Source organism: Salarias fasciatus, chromosome 14 (assembly GCF_902148845.1).
Source record: "Salarias fasciatus chromosome 14, fSalaFa1.1, whole genome shotgun sequence".
Classification (NCBI taxonomy): domain Eukaryota; kingdom Metazoa; phylum Chordata; class Actinopteri; order Blenniiformes; family Blenniidae; genus Salarias; species Salarias fasciatus.
In genome coordinates, this window is record NC_043758.1 from 2,047,579 (window position 1) to 2,064,854 (window position 17,276).

The 17,276-nt window shown below is 49.3% G+C and overlaps 1 protein-coding gene and 1 pseudogene across 1 annotated transcript in view; one reads left to right on the top strand and one right to left on the bottom strand.

Moving 5' to 3' along the window:
- Positions 1-17,276, top strand: part of LOC115400121 (P2Y purinoceptor 14-like) — a 234,482-nt gene that overhangs the window by 185,073 nt on the left and 32,133 nt on the right. The window lies entirely within an intron of this gene.
- Positions 9,585-16,434, bottom strand: LOC115400647 (probable G-protein coupled receptor 171; annotated as a pseudogene).

Genomic DNA, 17,276 nt, shown 5'->3' on the forward strand with positions numbered 1-17,276 from the left:
TCTACAACCGGAGCCTGCGGCAGGGGAAGAGTTCCTTCTGTGTGGAAAACCTCCTGCATCGTTCCACTTCCCAAGAAGAATCATCCGCGGGAGCCGAGCGACTCCAGGCTGGGTCACACTCACATCGCATGTTATGAAGACACCGGAGCGACTGGTCCTGCGGACTGTACACCCTCAAGTGCTGGGAGGACTGGACCCCCTCCAGTCGCTTATCAGAAGAAGGTGGAGTGGAGGACGCCGTCCTCTACCTCCTTCACCGAGCCTCACATACCTGGATGTTGGAGGTGCATGGTGAGGATGCTATTCTTCCACTTCTCCAGTGCTTTTAATACCATCCATGCCAGCCTTCTCCTGGCTGTGGACCCCCACCTCGTGACCTGGATTTCAGATTATCTGACTAACAGACCACAGTTTGTCCGAATGGGGGGGGGCTGCAGGTCCTCAACACTGACCTGCAGCATTGGAGCACCTCAAGGCACAGTGCTGTCGCCCCTCCTCTTCACTCTTCACACCTCTGACTTCCAGTATAACTCAGATTCCTGCCGCATGCAGACGCTCTCTGATGACACTGCTACTGCGGCGTGAGTTCGGGAGGGTGAGGAGGGGAGTACAAGGGCCTGGTGAAGGACTCTGTGGAGTGGTCCCAGGGCAGCAAGCTCCAGCTGAAAACAAAGGAGCTGGGGCTGGATTCCCGCCGGGCGCCCCCTGCTCTACAGCCCATCAACATCGGTGGATCTGAGGTGGAGGTGGTCTCCTTCTGGGGCTGCAGCTGGACCACAGTCTGAGCTGTGCAGCAAACATGGACGCTGCGTACGAGAAGGCGCAGAGCAGGATGTATTTCTTCAGAAGGCTGGCGTCCTTTAGAGTCTGTTCTAAGCTACTGTACATGTTCTATCAGTCTATTGTATCCAGTGTTCTTTTTGATGCTGTTGTGTGCTGGGGGGGGGGCAACGCCAAGGAAAGGGACACCCTAATGCTGAACAGGCTCATAAGGAAAGCTGGCTCTGTGGCTGGACTCGGCCTGGACTCTGTGGAAGAGGTGGTGGAGCAGAGGACGCTCTCTAAGATCAGGGCGATCCCGTCCAATCAGAGCCGCCCCCTGAACCCTGTGGTCTCCGGGCAAAGGAGCTCCAGCTCCAGGTACCCTTCACTGTGCTGCTCCACCGAAAGACTGAAGAACTCTCTAGTCCCTGGTGCCATCAGGCTGTGCAACGCAGCGCCTTCAGGGAGGAGCAGGAGAGTCTGATGCTGGTCCGCAACTTTGCTTTTCAGTGCTGAACTTTAACTTCGACTTCATAGCACCTGATGGAGTAGCACTTGACTTTTTAATGTTGGATTTATTTATTTATTTATTTATTTATTATGGCAGTTGCTATTTGTCTTATTAATTGTATTTTTTTAACTTTATTTTTATTTCTGGGTTTATGAATGTCAGCAGACCACTACTGCACAACTTCCTTCGAGATTAATAAAGTATCTATCATCCGCTGCCCCCTGAACTACAGGACCCACAGCGCCGAGTTCAGACTTGAAGGGGGCGGGGCTTGGAGAACTTTGGCGATCACCCGGAATGCACACACACACACACACACACACACACACACACACACACAGCTGTTAAACGAGGTTAAATGAGGCCCTTCTGGTGTGTAAATGGTTCTGCTCTCAGAGCGCCGTCTGAATATTTCCCATCAGTCCCCTGCAGAGTAAAGAGGGCCAATCAGGACCTGAGGGACCCGAGGGACCAAGGTTTGACCACCCTCCCTGATGAGCTTAGGGACCAGAGTGAAGGCTCGCCACGCCTCCGGGAGGGGAGGGTGATGAAGGCCTCCTCCTCCTCCTCTGGGACGGGTCTGGATACAGACGCTGTGTGTGAGCCGAGCGGCAGCATGAGAGGAGCGTCGGTTACCATAGCAACCAGAAACCCCCCCCCCCCCCCCCCCCCCCCCACACACACACACACACACACACACACACACACACACACACACAAATGAAAGAGTGTGAAATGAAGAGGAGCACAGAGAGGTGGATCCCTGATGGGATCCCTGAAAGGAGCCAAAACCACCGAGGACTGTGTGTGTGTGTGTGTGTGTGTGTGTGTGTGTGTGTGTGTGTGTGTGTGTGTGTGTGTGTGTGTGTGTTCGGGTCGATGCGGCGCGCCGAGTCTCCCCCGCTAAACGAGGTTTGATCGCCTGCTGATAGAACTGATCTATTAATCAATAAATCAATCGTCACGCCCAGGAAGAAGAGGAGGAGGAGGAGGAGCAGGAGGAGGAAGAGGAGGAGGAGGAGGAGGGGACAGATGGGGCAGAGGAGGAGCAGGTGGAGGTCATAAAGTTACAGACAGACTGAGTGGACCTCTGGGAGTGTTTCAGACAGAGAGCATCAGAGAGAGGACGGAGTCCAGACCAGGGACACTGAGGAACCAACAGAAACCCTAACCCTTGTACTTCTATCGTTGTGAGGACTCTCATTGACATAATGCATTTCCTAGCCCCTTACCCTAACCATCAAAAATAAATGCCTAACCCTAACCTGTGCCCTAAACCTCACCTAAACCCAAGTGTAACCCTAAATCAAAAACCAAGTCTGAACCCTCAAAAAGGTCAAAAAAGCTCTGTCGAAAAGTGAGGACTGGCAAAAATGTCCTCACTCTGTTGGTGAAAAACAAATTTTGGTCCTTACTTTTGGGTATCTACAAGAACACACAAACGCACAAACACACACACACTGGTCGGCAGTGCCACTGAGGCCTCTGCAGTGATCAATCATTCAGTCACATCACTGGCACCATGTCAATAAAAACATGTGTCCAGTGAAAAAGGACTCATCTGGACACACACACACACACACACACACACACACCACACACACACACACCACACACACACACACCACACACACACACACACACACACACACACACACACACACACACACACACACACACACACACACACACACAGGACCAGAGGCGGGAGAACCAGCAGGACCCGTCCGGCTCCACTCACCTCTGTCGAACTCGTCTGGAATCTGAGGAGCAGAGAGAGAAGAGCAGTTCAGAACAGGGAACCTTCAGTCCTCCAGGCTCACGGAGGCACCGACACACCACAGCTGGTTGAACAGCTCCATCTGCTGGCCAGGGCTGCAGTGCAGCCAGCCGCCGCCTCTCGTCTGCCTCTGAGAGCAGATCTTTAAGCAGAACTTGCAGGAGGAAACCTTCTGACAGCAGAATCTCTGATCTTCAAATGACCTGCAGCATGCCAGTTCAGCTACTACATCTTCCTGTCATCACACACACTCCAGAGCTCAGGGCCCCGTCTCCATGACAACCCGTCAAATGAAAACTCCTCATGTTGTTCCAGAGAAGTGCCGCTGGGAGCGGTGCAGTTCCCCCGCCGGGCCACTAGTGGGGCTGCCTGTTGACCACTGTCAGTGGACAAACAAGCTCAGGCTGCATGCTCTGCCAGCGCTCAAGAAACGTCTGTTTCCAGAGGCTCCGAGCTCCGTTTATCGCACAGACAGACACCGAAAAACACAAGGCAAGTTCGGTGGTTTCACCAGAAATGGTTGCCGTGGAAACGGGCCCTCCCTGACAGAATGTTTCAGAACAACAGAGAAGAGGGAGAGTTCCTCATCTGATGGGTGTTAAAGGATCCATGGTGGGTGTAATCCATGGGGGTCTAAGAGGAGGGGGAGGGGGGCAGGAGGGGGATCAAGGGGCAGGAGGGGGGGTTCAGGGGGCAGGAGGGGGGTTCAGGGGGCAGGAGGGGGGTCAGGGACCTTTGAAGTGAGCCAGTCTAGACAGGATACGAGCTGCAGGGTTTACAAGGTGTGAGAGCTTCTCGCATCGCCATTTCAACACCCCCCCCCCCCCCCCCCACACACACACACACAACTCATCTACACCCCCCTGTGAGACCCCCACACCCCCTCGCAGCCCCCACCCAGGAGGTCTGAGAGGAGTCTGCTGCCCCCTGCTGGGACAGGATGAGGAAACAGCCTTCCTTCCATCATTACACTGTGTGTGTGTGTGTGTGTGTGTGTGTGTGTGTGTGTGTGTGTGTGTGTGTGTGTGTGTGTGTGTCTCTATCTCACCTGGTTTCCTTGTTCATCCACCGAGTTCGTACCTGAAAAATGACAAATGTATCAAATAATAATAAACAGCATCATTCTAATTCCAACCAAGATCCAGATTATAGAGCATCTTCCTCCTCTGACATCAGATTATAGAGCATCTTCCTCCTCTGACATCAGATTATAGAGCATCTTCCTCCTCTTGCATCCGGATTATAGAGCAGTGTTTTCACTCTCCACCCCAGTGTTTCCTCGACATGCCGTTAGCACCACCAGGTCACCATCCCTAAATTGTAGTCGCTGCTGCTTCAAATTTAGTTTTTTTTTTTTCATTTTTAACTGCTGTCTCCACCGTTAGTAGACTCATGAGAGAGAGAGAGAGACAGAGAGAGGGGGGGGGGGGAGAGAGAGACAGAGAGGGTGTGTGTGTGTGGGGGGGGGGGGGTAATATGGCGTCGATGACTGCCTTGTTAAACTAATTCGCTGCTCATCAACTGTTATGATGCTTTAAAATAATCCCGGTCAGCTCACAGTCGGCTCTTTAGACGAGCAGCAGGGTTGACTTTGCTGCAGGAGCTTTATTTTGAAGTGGATATTCTACAGTAAAAGTCGTTTTTTTTCTCAGCTGCTCCTCTGCTGCCGCTCACACCTGTTGCCTTATAACTTGAGGTGTTTCACAGTTTTTTTAATTCACAATGTTGACTGAATTTACCAAAGTAAACCTTGATGCACGGTAGGAAATTATAATGTACACTTTCAGAATAAAATGCTGAAATCTCTCTTTGTTACTACTCCAGGGGTGAAAGAAAAAAAGTGTTTTTTCCCATTGAAATAGCTGCAGATCTTCATTCTGCTGCACGTTTCCTTCACATTTCAGCTTTGAAACAGTGAAATACGTCAAAGATTCTGTTTCCCATAAAATCCAAAGGACTCCTCAGAGACGACTGAAGGCTGGGGGTTCGGAGGTCCTCCTCCCAGAAAAGTTCAGCATTTACACCGATTTCCTGTATTCCGGTGGATTTTAAGCGATAATGTTTGGGACCGATCCTCCTGAGTCACTTCTGTTCAGATCATCGTTTCTGTGTTCACTGCAGACGTAACGTATTTAGCTCACCACCAACGAGAGACGGTGAAGTTAGTCTTTGACAGTTCCACTGATCTACTGGGGGCTAAAGGAGGCAGGAAAGAGTGCAGCCCATGAATAGGAGCAGCTGTTTCTCCACAGACAGAAGAATCAGACTTCTGATGGCGGTAAACGGACCAATGCTCCGGAGAACAGGGGAAACACTGATCCTAGAACCTGCATTTGCTGGTTTAAAGCAATTGAAGGAAATTAGAAGTAAATACTGAGCTCATTCATTGATCACTTCCAGAAACCTCTTGAACATGAAAGAAGAACCAGCAGCTCAGGAACCGTGGAAACAAACTGCTTTTGTCGCTGTAATCTTTATGTACATTTAAAAAAAGGCCAACAGCCAGCCGCAGTGCCTGTGTTTGGCAGATCTTTCTATGACACTTTTACTTCTTTTGCTTTTTAGGACTGAAACCAACAGCCTTCAGAAAGCAGTTTGTCAGTCTGTCAGTGACTGTTTGTCATTAGAATACTGTTGAATCCACATCTGGGGCAGTTTGGACAATCTGAGCTCAGACCGGAAACCTGCTCTGAAGGAAGGCGTCTGCCGGTCTCCACTTCCTCCAAACCCACCGGTTGTTTTGTTTTTTTAAAATATTTTCTCCAACTGATGGAAATCTGTCGTGGAGATGGATTCTTTAAGGCCCGAGCTCAAACCGGCGCACCAAGACGCAACAGCTGACTGCACTGTCAGATCAGCTCGTTCGAAGAAGACAAAGACTCCAGATGAAGACACGGCTCAGGGGTCAATGACCAGAAAACTAACATCCAGGCGATAGAGCATCTTCCACACTCACCAAATATATAGACGATGCCGACCGCTCCTCCCAGCCCCATGATGCCCGCCAATCGCAGAACCATCTTCTTGGCGTAGGCGGTGTTCTCCTTCTGCTTCTTGTCCTCCCCCTGCTCCCCCTCCTTCTCCCTCTGGCCTCCATCAGACGGGGGAGGCTGACCCTGACGCGCGCACACACACACACACACACACACACACACACACACACACACACACAAAAGTGCATGGGTAAATGTTCTGTCAGAGCCTCGACTCCTGCAAGAGACAGCCGGTACCTGGACAACATGCAGAGCATTCTAAACAGAGGATCAGAACGGGGTCCACTGGCTGTGAGGGAGGCACACTAACCACTGCACCAACATCCAGCTCACATTAAGATATCTTCCATCAGGAGGGCCCCGAAGGCCACGATCAGACCGAAAACCTGACCAAGACCTAACCTAGGTCCGAACCAGGAACACGACCCAAATCCACAACCAAGAACCCCATCAGGAAGGGCGGAGATTAGGGGCGGGGTTTGTTCTGACCTTCAAACCAAACAAACCTTGACTTTATCCGAGGACCCCCAGCAGATAAGCAGCGCGCGCGTGTGTTTGTGTGTGTGTGTGTGTGTGTGCGTAGCCCGGATCACGCCGGTGATTAAAACAAACTAACCCAGATTAGCCTGTCAGGTATGAAAACACGTGTGAGTGGGATGTTTAAAAGGCCTCCTAACATGATCTGACCGGGTCAGTGGGACCATTTAGAGGTCTACTGACATGATTTGACCCGGGTTAAAGTCACGTGGGTGAGGTTAACGGGGAGACCACAGCAAAACGCAGGCTAACGCTAGCCGGCTAACAAGTTAGCTCTGTAATGTCAGCTCCATTCATTCAGGTACACGTGAAGCACAAGAGAAAACACAGCTGGCACGACTGTGACAAACCGCACGAGCAGGAAGACACGGATAAAAAAAAACCAAAACCACGCATACATCGGCCTGGAGGGCGAATTTATAGGCTGTTAGCTAGCAGTTTGACATCAGGTTGCAAATGTCATAAGAGTCGCTGTGTTTCCATCACGCGGACAGCCCGGCTGAGCGGAGCTCCTATACTAGCATGTTCGCGGAATCTCCCCGCCCCGCGTCCGCTCGCTCCTGGGTCATAAAACGAGCGCTCCTCACCTGGCTCTGCTGCTGCAGGATCGCCTGAGCTAGTCCGCCCGTGGCACCGCCCGTCGCTCCGGTGGGCGGCTTCTCCGTGGACAGGGTCCGGAGGAGGTCCACCGCCGGCGGGAGGTTCCGGCTCAGACCCCGGGTGAGGCCTCGACTGGCCCGCCACACACATGGGGAACACCGACGAGGCCGACATCTTGCTCTGAGGAGCTCGAGCTGCCGGCGAGCGCGAGCGACGCGGGGCATACGGACAAAAGGGTCTGATTGGCCCGCAGCGTTGGAGTGGCAGGGACGTCATCCAATCAGAGCGACGAGAGGTCATGTGGAGAGTTAGGGGGCGGGGCACTTGAGTGTTTTATCCAATGAGAGGCTTGCAATGAGTCTGACCTTCGGTTACACAAACCGCCATGATGGTTGAGGGCAAAATGCCTTCAGCCATGATGGTTGAGGGAAAATGCCCCAAGTGAGTGAGGCTGGAGGAAACTGGTTCTCGGCTTGTTTCCTCAAGTAATTTTACTGCAGGAATCTAAATATCTTACCTGTTTTAAAAATATGTGATGAGACATGTTTGATCAAACTGATTAGACAATAACCACAAGAATAAGCTTTAAATTGGCTTCATCATTCAGAAACTAAGAACCAGGACCTCCTGTGAACTCTGAGCAGATCTGCTTATTGTCAGTGTTACTGCAGGCCTGGACCAGTAGGTGGAGCTGCAGTTCTGCTCGTGACAGTTTCTCCTCCATATGACAAACAGGACCTGAACGTTTGGGCAGTCTGTTATTTCTGTTAAATTATTGACTTGTCGTGTCCAGAGTGTCACTGTTACATGAAAACATGCTGTGTTTTCTCTACATCAATGATTTCAGCTTTCAATCTAAACAAACTTTCTTTGATTTTCAACAACTGTTTTAAGGCTAAAACAGGATCAGCTGAGAGATCATGAACAAATTCAAGGATTTCTGACCGAACGCACAGCAGTTCAGTTATTAAAATGGCGAGTTTACAGGTTTGAGTGAGAAAACCGGTCAGAGAGCAGATGATCCAGAACGCTGAGGGTGGAGCTGTACCCCCACCAACACGAAGAGGGTGGAGCTTCAATCGCACCTCAGATCACCTCAGGTCCCCAGAAGAGGTCTACTCAGTGATCCAGACCTCGGAGGACATCAGAAGAGGTCTACTCTGTGATCTGGGACGACAAAATACCAACATGGAAAAAAGCAGAGAGCACACTAAGCCAGAATGCCTTAACTTCATTTTAAAATCCGGAGTTCTTTATTGTCCCACATTCACCTGCCTGTTTTCGTTTGTTTTCAATGTCTTGTTTCATTTCGATGGTTTTAATGCAGTTTTCTGTGAGTCTCTGTCTTGTGAGGTCGGTGTTATGCTGCTGTTACAGATGAAGGTGTTTGGGAATGTTGTGGGGAGTTCCAGACACAGGTTCACGTAGACAACAAAACAAAACAAAAACTGGAAACCCCATCTGAAACATGGAATTCAAATAATAAAAATAGTCTTAAAAAAATTTAAGCAACAATTAGTTCAAATGGAAATGCAAACCCTGAGTTGTTTTCTGGGAGAACAGACTGTCGAGGCAGGAAGAGGTCAGGAGGAGGTCAGCACAGCTAATGAGATAAATAATGAAAAAACAGACACACACACACACACCACACACACACACACACACAACACACACACACACACACTCTGCAGAGAACCATACACTCTAAACACTAACAATGGATGGAGAACCGACCTTCATTTGGAAACGACACCAAGTTGGATTGTTATTAACGGTGACTGTAAACTCTAGAACTATCAAGTCCAGGAGGATCTGGACTGGCACCAGGACAAGGAGGAGTATGGACCAGGGACCAGAACCAGAAGGATCTGGACTGGGAAGTCACGACAACTTGGAGGAAAACATTTACATCTATTGAGCATTTACCCCGGCCATGGAGCACAGAATCAGGACCAGAATCAGGACTAGAAGAACCAGCAGAACCAGATCAGCACTTGTGCCATCAACCTGAGGCCTGACCGTTTCCAGAAAATGCTCCTCTTCACCCGTTTTTCACCACGATGGAGTCTGAGCCTTTGCATAAGTTGCACTACGAGAGCCCTTTCCAAACTGTTGAGTTTTCAGTGGCTCCCGCGCCGCTGTCATGTAAACAAGCACCTAAAATGCAACAAAGCTTTTGTGTTTTCATTTGAAAATCGTTGTGGTGTAAACAGAGCCTCAGTCTTCCTTCAGGTTCTGTGCTGAACTTGTTGAAACTCTTCAGTCACTTGCAGTGCAGAAGGTCCTGACATGGTCACCGTGTTCTCCTCCTGCTCCCGCTCCTCCTGCTCCTGCTCACCCCCCTCCTCCCCCCATTCTGCCCCGGGGAGCAGGCTCCTCACTGCCCTCCTGTAGGGGGCGCTCAGGTAGCAAGCAGAAGCAGCGGGTCGCAGCAGAGGTGCAGCGCGCTGAGCAGCAGCGTGGCCTCCTTCCCCAGGAACAGGCGCCGGGTGGTTCTGGCAGTCCGTGATCAGCTTGGTCTGCGCCAGCGTGTACGGCGTCCGCACGGGTGGTACTGGCACGAAGCTTGAGGACGAACGCCGCCGCCATCGCCGTCATGCTGCGCACCGCCCGCTTGGCCCGGAGCTGCGCTCGGGACCGCCGCCAACGCGCAGGAACCGCCGGAGGGCCAGGAAGCAGGAGACCAGCACAGCGGCCGAGGCGTTGAGGAACAGCGCCGTGTTGAGGAAGACGGTCAGCGCGTGCCAGTGGACGCCCAGGTCCTTCTTCAGAGACGAGCATTGGAGGTACGGCTGAACCTGCAATCACACAACAACTCCATTACCAGAGTCAGTACAGCACTCACCATTACCAGAGTCAGTCCGACAGTTTCCATTACCAGAGTCAGTAAATCAGCCTCCATTACCTGAGTTACTACAACAGTTTCTATTAAGAGAGTCAGAAAAGCAGTCTCCATTACCAGAGTCAGTACTGCAATCTCCATTACCAGAGTCAGTTCGACAGTCTCCATTACCAGAGTTCAGTACAGCAGTCTCCATTATCGGAGTCAGTAAATAAGCCTCCATTACCAGAGCCCGTAAACCAGCCTCCATTACCAGTCATTACAACAGTCAGAAAAGCAGTCTCCATTACCAGAGTACAGTATCCATTACTAGATCAATAAAGAAGTCTGCATTACCAGAGTCAGTACAACAGTTATCCATAATCAGAGTCAGCAAACCGTCTCCGTTGCCAGGACAATAGTCTCCATTACCAGAGTCAATAAAGCATTCTCCATACCAGGTCACCACAACAATCTCCATTACCGAGTAAGTAAAGTACCAGGTCAGTACAACAGTCTCCGTCACCAGAGCCAGTACAACACTATCCACTACCAGGATCAACACATCAAATCAGCTTTCGAATGAGAGACAACAGAGGTTCCTGTCACCATTTTCCAGACCTGATGAATCAATTCCACTGCCTTTGATACTCAGAGACTTGAACGTGATTATAGTGTCACAAACTAGCATGAGACACAGAAAGGACTGTTCCATCATCATAGGCATTATCAAATGAAGATATTCAACATGATGAGGTGGACTGTGTTCAGATGCAGTCAGATTAGCAGTAGGGCCCACACTAATGATACATGGCTGATACCTGTGATACCTGCTGATACTTGCTGATACCTGCTGATACCTGCTGATACTTGCTGATACCTGCTGATACCTGCTGATACCTGCTGATACTTGCTGATACCTGCTGATACCTGCTGATACCTGCGATACTTGCTGTTACCTGGACCCTGCTGTGTGGGCAGCGCCATGTTGGGCACCATGATGATGAGCAGCAGTAGCCAGACCACCAGCGACAGCAGCCAGGAGAAGCCCACTTCCTGCAGCCTCAGGGAGACCGGAAGCAGCGCAGTCCTGCAGCAGGAGACAGGGGTTGGCGTCCAAAACATGTTGCTGCAGCAAGTTAACATGAAATGATGCCTAGAGCTCGCCTGCGATCAGTCGATCACTGGAACCCTGAGATGTCCCCTGCTGTGCTTGGCTGTGAATTGGTTGAGTACCTGCAGGTAGCGGTCGGTGATGATGAGGGCGAGGAAGGCGATGGAGGCGTACAGGCTGATGTAGATCGATGACGGCGCTGACCTGGCAGTGGAACACCAGGAGGTTCCACGGCGCGGCGCCGGCGTCCTTCAGGATCTTGAAGGGAAGAGCGAGCAGCAGCAGCAGGTCGGCCAGCAGCAGGTTCAGCAGGTAGACGCCACAGGTCTGCTTCAGCTGCAGGACCAGAGAAAGACAGGATCCTCAGAGAACGCCAGCAGCCACAGGACCGGACCGGGACCATGAGCAGGACCCGTACCAGGACCAGGACCAAAATTAACAAAATTTAAAAAAAAATTCTGCGTTCACATAACAATCTGGAACGATGCAGTTTTAATGTTGGGCCAAGAGTTGGCGCCTGTTGGTTGTTTTAGTGTTTTCCTTTGAGAAACACAGGAACAAGAAGAAAGACAAATGGAACATTTAAGAGAAGTCCGAGACGAGCAGGCCACAGAGAAAGACTCAGAGCAACTCGTCGAACAGTGACTGAGTTTCTGAATCGCTCAGTGACAGAGCACTGACAGAGGAACGTATCTGAGGAAGAGATGAGATCTGTTTCTCCAACTTCTCATCTGATACCAGCTCGTCTCTTCCTGTAATGCTTCATCAAGAAGGGTATGAAGACTCTTTAACTGAGAGAAGCTTTTCACTGAATATCTCACCAGTGAAATCTGACACTTTACGTCTTCGCTTCGTTTCTGTACGTCACGTGATTTTATCTGTGAAAAACACTTTTTTAAATAAACTTAACTTCCTTCTTTACTTTGTCTTTGAAACATCTGCTTCATGTCGCTGTCCTCACGTCTCCCTCTGTCCTGCTACGCTGTTTCCTCGACAGATTGATGATTTCATTCTTGATCATATATCTATGTTATGGACTGAATACATGTTGAAAGGAAATGTACTCTGAGAAGCTGCAAAAGGAAAATGAAGTTATCAGAACTCAACTACCTCACGTTCCACCTGCTGCTCTAATGTTCCACCTGTTTATTTCATGTTCCACCTCACGTTCCAGCTGTTTGATCGCACAGTCAGCTGTTGACCTCATGTTCTACCTCATGTTCAACATGTTCATCTCGTATTTTCACTGTTTATCTCATGTTTACCTTTTTTTTTTCACAGATTACATCTCCTGTTCCACCTTCTTAATCTCAGTTCCCACCTCGTGTTATCCTTCACGTTCCGCCTCCGGCGTGACGTGTGGATTCCGCAGGTGTTGGGACGCAGTCCCGAGCGGCGCCTACCTGTGTTCTGCCGGCAGCGGACGAAGGCCCAGGCCGACAGCAGGTTCCCCGGCACGGCGACCACTGAAGAGCAGAACGTAGCAGACGGTGAAGGCGACCATCTTGTCGTTGACCACGCACTGCGGCTCCGCCGCTCCTCCTGAGGAGCTGGTGTTGCCGGAGGAGTCATCGGAGGGGTTCTCTGAGAACACGGCGAGAGGCGAGGGTCAGCGGGGCAGAGATTGTCAGGACATCAGGACTTTCAGCTCTTGTGAATGAAACGTGACGCAGTTAAGAAGAAGCCTGTTGTAAATTATTACTATAGGGCTCCAAAGGATGATGTAAGCAGTGGAAATGCTATCCATTTTAAATGTACCGCCTCACTGTCACTGTCTGTTTTACTGTTTTACTGTTACAAACTGATGATTCATTGTTCATTTCATTTTTTTTTTTTTTTCACTGTTTATTATTTTAATACATCAACCTGCCAAGGCACTACAGGCGGAAATTAGCAGTATGCTACAACCTGGTACAGGCATCTTTCCCTTTTTCTGAAGGATAATGTTTACTGTACACTTTTCAAAAACAAAAATAAACTGAACTGAACTGAACTGGAAAAAACCACAATGCATTGTGGACTCCCCGGGACGCTGAAATGTTTGTTTACGCCAGCTACAGTGAGTTGTGTTATATTACTAGCGTGTTGCAGTGTTAGCAGTGTTAGCTGGTTGATAGCGTTGGCCACGCGAGCTCAGGACAGTGGTAGCAAAGCAAAAACTCTCTCTCTCTTTCCTCCACTTCCTTATCGATTACTTTTGAATTTATATCATAATTGTCCTCACTCAGAGGAGACTGACTTTGAGATTACACTGTAACTGACCTCATGTTAAAAGTCATAATGTTCGTGTGTGTTTTTCAGGAGACCTGCTGATGAAGTGAATGAAACTCATCCAGACTGAACCTGTCGTTACATCTCGACACACGGAGGTGAAAGCTGCGGATTACCAAAGATCCCAACGGAGAAAAAGGACACAGGAGATTGTGACGGCAGTTACTGCATCTGCTACACCTGCTCCTCACACACCTGATGTGTATCAAGCTCCACAACAGAACCACATGGTGGAGAATGAGCAGTGTGTCTGTTGTGAACGTATGAATGGTGAAATTAAGTCCATGTGTGCTGAGATGAACCGCTTGTTTTGTTTTATCTTGATTATATGTGACCAACTTCTGTTTTTTTGAAAATAAAATTTATGGCCAACAGTCTTCCTCTGCTTCATTCTAATATTTATCCTCAACATTTCATTCTGTCCAGGACAGGTAAATCTCCTCAGCTGTTACTGCTCATATGGTGACAAAAACCAGCCTCTACTTTAATAAGCTAATTAGACTCTGTGCCGCATGTCAGTTTGTTTACACCCGCGTGGCTGGAGCATCGTCTTTCCGCATAGGATTAAAGCACTTTGTTGGGGCGGCTGTGGTTCAGCGGGGAGAGCAGTCGTCCCACAAGCGGGAGGTTGTGAGTTCAATTCTTGTCTCCCCCTGTCTGCGTGTCGAAGCGTTCTTGGGGAAGACGCTGAAATGCCCCCCACTGTTGTACGTTGCTTTGGACAAAAGCATCTGCTAAATGAAATTGTAGAATTTGTAATCATGTCGGACTCTTCTTCCAATCATCCATAAGAATACGATCCGTAAAGTCCAGCAGAAACTTCCCCACGTCGTGATCAGTCCTAAATCCCTTTTGTGCTTTGAATGTCCGCCGCCTCGTAAAGGAATCGCCCAGTAAAACAAGCGTGTTGCTCCTCTTTTCTATGGCCTTTCTTCTATCCTCTGCCATCTCAAACAATGTTCTTTTTTTGTGGCTGGCCATCTTCGGAGGTGTTCGTGGGAGGAGCAAGCTGCTTCTGAATGAGGTGCTTTGATCGCTCCCACTGCATGTCACTTCCTAAACAATGCTCTCCGCATGCGCGGCTCGAAACCAGAACGTGCACAGAGGCGGCGACTCGACATGATATGTCATCACGCAAACGCGTTCCCACATCGATTGGCATTACGACTACCCAATTACGATTTGGAACCATGCAATTCTGATTGGTTCTGAGGATCTTCCAGTATGTCTTTTAAGGGGCTGTATCATGCAAAATTCACTTTTTGTATGTTTTTACCTTGTTATATAGTTATGTACTCACCAAAAACACCACCAAAGCGTTTTTTCCTTCGTGCCTGTGTGTTTGACCTTTCCTCCTGTTTGTGCTGCTCAGAGAGGCAGCCCCTCCCGCACCGTGAAAACGCTCTGTTTCCCATGTTGACGTCACACGGAGAAGATGGCTCCCCTGAGCCCCCCTCCCGCAGGCCCTCGGCAATCAGCGTTGCCGCTTTTGGTATCTCCGATTACGGAGAAAAACTTTAACCATCGTCTGAAAGCAACAGTCAAGCAAGAGCAAGAGTCTGAAGGGTCTGAAGGGTCTGAAGGGTCTGCGCTTGGTGAGTTTCTAACAGGAAAAGACGTTTTCGCGTGTCTTTGCGTGTAGAGAAGCTCGAGCTAAAGAGCTAAAGCTAGCCAGCGTATTTGTTTTGAAGCGCTGATTGGTTGAAGTTCGCTGTCCATCAAAGTCCACAGGGGGAGAGGCGGGATCTTCAGTGAAACAGAACGTTTTCTCTTCCGGGTTTCAGAATTAGCCCCAGAAAATCTTTTATTTCACACAAAATTACTTTAACTTAGCGCCAAAAATAAACTATTACCATGTTAAAGCCATTTCTAGGATTTGGACTAGCTAGAAAAGCATGATACAGCCCCTTTAAAGTTACAGTTACAGTTCAAATAAGGTGCAAAAGTCTTTGTGCAAACAAATATCACTGCAACTATATAAAGTACGATTAGATTGTGCATAAGCAAATAACACTGCAAATAAAATGAAGGAAAACAATGTGCATCTTGCAGTCCACCGGCGTCCACACAACTAAGTCACAAAACTTTGCAGCCGTCACAAAGATTTGAGTCTGTCTGGCCGTAGCATTACTGTGTCTTCAAGACAAAATGCCGTCACTGAAGTCCAGACAGAAGTTTGCGCCCTGACAAGCCTGAAGCGCTGTGCTGCTGCGATGCGTTTTTTTTTTTTTTTTTCTGTGATGCTTTGATGGACATTTCACTTCCAGGCAGCCTTTTCCACAACCGGACGGGTAAGTGAGCCCAACCGGGTCTGAACCGGGTCCAGCTGGTCTCGGTACGGTCCGTCGCCTTTCTGTTTCGGTCCATTTGTCCTCTTGTTTAATTCTGTCTGTCGCAGCACGGTACGTGATCATACGAGGTAAACAGTGTAAACGTGAACGCGCTGTCCCGTATTGCCCACAATGCATTGTGAGATATCACGTGTCCTTTCGAGGCCTATTAAAACGGTTCTCGCTCCACTTTGAACTGAAAGACTAACAGAGAAAATGAGAAAACAGCAGAACCTTCGCCTGGTGGAAAGACTTCTGCATGCTCTGCCATTCAGTTACAGTGTAACTGTGGGACAGCAACAGTGTAGCTATCAGGCAGTTATGGTACAGTCCAGGGTTCTGCAACCTTTATGGTCAAAAGAGGCATTTTTTTAAACTTTCCACCAAGTCAACCTGGTCTGGAACCACTAAACACGTTCAAACTTTAAAATGGGGCGAATGCAGCTCATGAAGTTTCAAACAAAAACTATAAAAACTTCTGGTGGTGCTGCACTGCGGCGACCCGGGCTGTGTGAGGCTGCTGCATCGTTTTTTTTTGTTTTTATTGTTTTAGTGTTTTATTGTTTTATGTGTTCTGATCGTCTTTCTATTTGTCTTACACTGATTTTGCATTTGCACAGACATTAAGGAGAAGAACAAACACTGTGGGATAATTTGACCCCTGGCTCTGCTGTCAGCTACTGCGGCGTGCGAGTTAGCTAGCCTAACCGGCCATCTTGGGCTCGGGGCTAACTCTGAGGAGCTGTTAGCTGAGAGCTCCTGTGTCTCAGTGAGTTTGGAACTCGCTCTACAAACAATAAAGAACTTCTACGAGAGAGGCTCTGCTCACGCTACGGACGGAAGGAAAAACTCCACCAGCGAACCTCCCTGCGGCTATCTGCCGGGGGAACGAGATGGAGGAAAAGAGGGCGGAAAGGCGGCGTCAGACAGCCGGAGGGGGAACAAGCCTCCTCTGCCCTCTATCTTCCTCAGCAATGTGATGTTCCTCCGTAGTAGAATGGATGAACAACAGCTGCTGTCAAGGTTCATCCATGAGTCCCGGGAGGCTAACATCATGGCGCTTACTGAAACTTGGCAACGCGAGGATATACCAGACTCAGCCCTTGATCTTGAGGGTTTCTCGTCACTTCGCGCGGATCGGGAAGAAACCTCTGGGAAGTCCGGAGGAGGAGGATGACATCTCTATGTGAGCAAACGCTGGTGCAGTCAGAGATCAGCACTGTGACTCGGACCTTGAACTGCTTTGTCTCTCCTTGAGACCATTTTATTTACCAAGGGAATTCGGGAATATTATTGCTGTATCTGTGCTGCCTACGTACCACTGAGCGCTAATGCAGCGAGAGCAGCCAGCAGGCTAGCTGACTGGATTCACTCTCAGATGCAACGTTCTCCTGGCGCTCCTACCTTTGTACTTGGTGATTTTAACCACTGGAGACTGGAGCCTGTGTTGCCTGGATTTCACCAGTATGTTAAATGTGATACTAGAAATAATAATGTGCTTGACAAATGTTACAGCAACATCAAAAACACCTATAGAGCAAAGGCTCTCCCTCCTCT